At 36.4% G+C, this 3,543-nt stretch overlaps 1 long non-coding RNA gene across 1 annotated transcript; it reads left to right on the top strand.

Annotated features, from left to right (window-relative positions):
• The first annotated feature begins 642 nt into the window (after window positions 1–642).
• Window positions 643–1,090, top strand: LOC107566965 (uncharacterized). The gene is made up of 4 exons (XR_001606575.1): window positions 643–678; window positions 765–818; window positions 906–959; window positions 1,036–1,090. It is a non-coding gene; the product is annotated as an uncharacterized lncRNA (long non-coding RNA).
• Window positions 1,091–3,543: the final 2,453 nt, after the last annotated feature.

The following is a 3,543-nucleotide window of genomic DNA, read 5'->3' as shown; positions in this document are numbered from 1 at the left end:
TCAAAAAGCCAATACCACATGCTAATCCATCTGCACCACTGTAGCTGATAAATCACAGCCACTTTTAACTAAATGTAAATAGACACCCCGTATTTTTTATTCCATAGAAAGGACAATTCAATACAATACATTTAAACGGAGCTACTTTAGTACCATCTCCGAACTTTCTACCAGGACTCTGCTGTTCTTCGGCTGGTTCTTCCCTGTATACGTTGATTGACAGATGTCTCGTCCAGTCAGCAGTGAGTAATCCCAAACCAATGGTGCTGTCTCAATCTATACCTACCTCTTCCGGTTTGTCTGAATTGTCATAGTGTTTTCTGACTTGTTCATATGATTTAAGATTGTTCTGCTTGACCAGCATGTTTAAGCCAGCCAAACTGGTCAAATTAAAAAGTAATCTTCAAATCCACTTCAACATGCTGTCTGTGGAGGTATGCATATCTTTAGCTGTTTGTTTAATGTACTCACAATTTATTATTGCATAATAGTTTACCTGTGTACCTACTTATTTTAGGCTATGCTATACATTTTTGCAACCAGTTATTGGTGTGATTATTTAGTTGTTAAATAATGAACAAGGAAGGTTTTTTTTGTGCCATTTACAGGGAGAATATTCTTATTTTTTGTTGTTTTCCAGTACATCTTGTCTTGGGAGCACCCTTTGATTTTACATCTGTAAGTAGTTATCAGTTAAAGTAATTGACCTTTATGATGTTGTAGCAGTTGATATTTAAAGATTTCTCTATGTTTGTGTCTTCCAGTGTGACATTCCAATCATACGGAGATGGTGGACTCCAGATGGTTTTCTCTGAAAGGTACTGGACATTTCCTCCAGCACACCATTACATTTGCACCCCCTTCTGACCAATTTTTAAATTAACCAAGAAACATGTATAATACAGTGCAGAAACCCTACAAGAGGCCCTTCCAATTGGATAACAGGCTACGCTTGTGAGGTATGTCTTAAATCTGTCTATATACATTAATAAGAAATATTAAAGTTACATTTTCCTTTAATATTCTGTAATGAAGGAGATCCCAGTAATCTCACAGACGTTGTGAAATGGCTCCATTAAACAGACATCTGTTCAGGGGGCCAGTGGAAGAGCCTCTTTTCCTTATAATGGAGGAAGAGGATAAGGAAATGACATATTAAGCATTTTAGAAACATTAATCTTGTGTAAATTAGTTGTAGACCTATATAGTTATTCGTTTCATTGTATTATGCGAGTAATTTCCTGTTTGTGATATTAAAAATAATGTTTGAAACTTCTGGGCATTTTATATAAAATATACTTTAATCACAAGATTCTAAATAAATGTTTACTCCAACGTCAAGAACCACGTGCATCATACATTTTTCTATATGAAAACTAAAACATTTCAATAAAACATACACACACAAACAGCAGCATCATTTTAAAAGTAACAATCAAAATGTACACAATAATTAAATTGAATTTTATCAAATGAACAATTCACTATTAAGCCCATTTTGTCATGACAATTGACATTCTTACTATGTGCTTTTATTTTTATTTTATTTAGTTTGTGTTGAGTTTTAGTAGCATGCTTTGTCATATTCAGAGTTGATCTGTTTATTTAGTTTGTGGATTGTCACCATTGTTGAGATTCATACGCTGATTCTTGATGTGTTTGTCTAAATTACAACAATGTTTTATTTAAATTAATGATGTTTTAATAGTCTTTGATTATTCAGCAGAATTTGTTTTCTTCCAGTGTCAATAAACTATTAAGAGGATCATATGGTGTTGCTAAAAAGAACATTATTTGGTGTAATGAAATGTGTTTATGTGGTTTAAGGTTAAAAAAACACATTATTTTCCACATACTGTACATTATTGTTTCTCCTCTATGCCCCGCCTTTCTGAAACGCGTTGATTTTTACAAAGCTCATCGGTCTGAAAAGCGAGGTGTGCTGTGATTGGCCAGCTATCCAGTGTGTTGTGATTGGCCGAATACCTCAAGCGTGTGACGGAAATGTTACGCCCCTCACCATACTGTGATGATGCCCTGTCCGGCCGGAGCGACGAGACAAAAACATGAAAACCCATTATAAACCAATAGTATCCAGCTGCAGACCCGCAGCACCAGCAGTTTCAGAACCGCAGCCACAGAACCGGAAGTGAGGGGAGGAGCTTAATTTTTTTTTTAACAGAGTAGCGCCACCTTACGGTGTCATGTAAATTAACTTTTCCATTTTGTCATGACCATTAATTTACTTTTAATTTACCGTTTCAGTTAATTACTGTGGGCCTTTAGCCCCAACAGCAGGGGGCTAAAGTACCATACGTTACATATTCTTTCGTTATTTAAAAACTGTTGCTTTAATTATCTAAAACAAAACTGAAAATCATAAAGAAGACCTTTCTCTCAAGATATATGCATTAATTTGAGCGATTCTCATTTGCTACTTAAATCTACAACATTTTAAAAAACATAAAATATTAGATCAAGTAAGCACAGAATCAACTTTGCACTGCTGCGCGTGATCACGCCAAAGATCAGACAAACATACAGGTGCATCTTGAAAAACGGATGTTATGGAAAGTGCTATGCCACGTTTTTGTTGGGCCCCGGGGCTTCAGCCCCGCCTAGCCCAATGGTTAAAACGGCCCTGCTGATAGGAAAAAGCAGAATTGAACATGTACAATCAGATCAAACTAATGTGTACAAAAGTAAATAATTGACTCTGTCTATGAAAGTTAGATTTGCCTAAATTATATATTTTTGTTGCAATTATATATATATATACATGTTCTTTAATTAAATTTTTAAGAAATAAATGTCTTCAATAAGATGAAAATCTACATTCAGTGCTGAACTACAAAAAAAAAAAAAACCTGGCAACACATTTCATCTTGTGGACGCGGGTTCACGACAGTACCATGGGTACTGGACGCGGGTTCACGACAGTTCACGAGCGTCATGGTACTGTCGTGAACCCGCGTCCACAAGTGACACAGTAGAGACGAAAATGTGGAATAAAGTCGTTATTTTTGTTTTCTTTGGGCAAAAAAGTATTCTCGTAGCTTCGTAACTTTACAGTTGAACCACTGACGTCACACGGACTACTTTGTCGATCATCTTGCTACTTTTCTGGACCTTGAACGTGGTAGTTACCTTGCTGTCTATGGGAGGGTCCGAGAGCCCTCAGATTTCATCAAAAATATCTTAAATTGTGTTCCGAAGATGAACGAAGGTAATCCGGGGTTGGAACAACACGAGGGTGAGTAATTAATGACAAAATTTTCCTTTTTGGGTGAACTAACCCTTTAAATCCCAAGAATCGATTAGTGTTGCCTGTTTTCAGTTAATGGACGGAACATTGAAGGGCACCTCCCATCCAATATATCGCAATAAGCATTGTGCTTTGGTGCTTTTAATATGAAGCAAAGTCTCAGATTTCAAATTCTGTCCATTGTATTGCAGTATTCAAACAATAAATGGCGTTTTGGCACTGTTTAATGTGGAGTGACAGATCGCTGTAGCGTCTCAGTTCTACAGACGCGGTAGAGC

The sequence above is a fragment of the Sinocyclocheilus grahami genome, unplaced genomic scaffold (genome assembly GCF_001515645.1).
Source record: "Sinocyclocheilus grahami isolate Dianchi unplaced genomic scaffold, SAMN03320097.WGS_v1.1 scaffold1117.1, whole genome shotgun sequence".
In the NCBI taxonomy this organism is placed as follows: domain Eukaryota; kingdom Metazoa; phylum Chordata; class Actinopteri; order Cypriniformes; family Cyprinidae; genus Sinocyclocheilus; species Sinocyclocheilus grahami.
Note: the sequence above shows the minus strand (reverse complement) of the source record. Positions and strands in the feature narration are given on the sequence as shown.